Raw genomic sequence first — 951 nt, 5'->3', positions numbered from 1 at the left:
CGCCCAGTGCACGGCTGCGGCTGCGGCTGCGGCTACGGCTGCGGCGCGCGCGCGGACGGTGCGTGCGCCCGGGAAGGGGCTCGCGGCGAGGCGAGGGCGGGGTCCCCCTGCTGGGGAGCCCGGAGGCGGGTCCCTAGAGCCCACCCCGTTTCAGGGTCACGGGCCCGCCCCCCTACGGTGACTCAAACTTTCCCGGCCCCCGCGGCTCGCCCAGGGCCAGACCCAAGGTTAGGGGAGGACGCGGGGGCGGGACCGGACCGCAGCAGGGGGGCGCGGGGGGCGGGCCAAAGGGCGGGAAGGGATGCGGTTGCACGGGCCCGGCGGACCACCTGCGCCTTCTGACCCGGCGCCCCTGCAGGGGGGAGGGGGAGAGAGGGTGGCGCAACAGCCCGGTCCTGGAGGTCTGGGCCGCCAGGAGGCTGGCTGAGTTGTTCCCTCCACCCAGCTCCCCATAAACGCCCCGCCCCGCCCCACCCACACACGAATCCAACGCTTTTTCTTTCCACAGGGATCTGTGCTTCCCGGTTGTTGAAATTGTTACTGTTATTACAATCCAGCACCAGACGATGAGCACCTACTATGTGCTAAGCGTCTTCACACGGTTATTTCCTCCAATGCTCGCTGCAACCGTAGAGGGAGCCACTGACTCTAACCCCATTTTACAGAGAAGCAAACTGAGACTCGGGCATTTACAAACTGAGGTAAGTCATTTGCCCAGTCACTCAGCTCTCAAGTGGTGGAGAAAGGACTAGAAGCCAGATCTAGAAAGATTCCCAGGACCCTCGCCTCTGCTGCCTGGGAGATCACAGGTCATCCGATGACTCCAGAGGATGGGTGCCCCTCTGCCCAGCTCCCTCCCCAGGCCCCATGGACTGGTGTGAAGGTTCTGGGACACCTGGGAGGTGTGGGCGGAGCTTCCTGGGCTCCGGCTAGCCACCCTCCTGGTTTATT

Source organism: Myotis lucifugus, unplaced genomic scaffold, assembly GCF_000147115.1.
Source record: "Myotis lucifugus unplaced genomic scaffold, Myoluc2.0 scaffold_605, whole genome shotgun sequence".
Lineage (NCBI taxonomy): Eukaryota > Metazoa > Chordata > Mammalia > Chiroptera > Vespertilionidae > Myotis > Myotis lucifugus.
Note: the sequence above shows the minus strand (reverse complement) of the source record.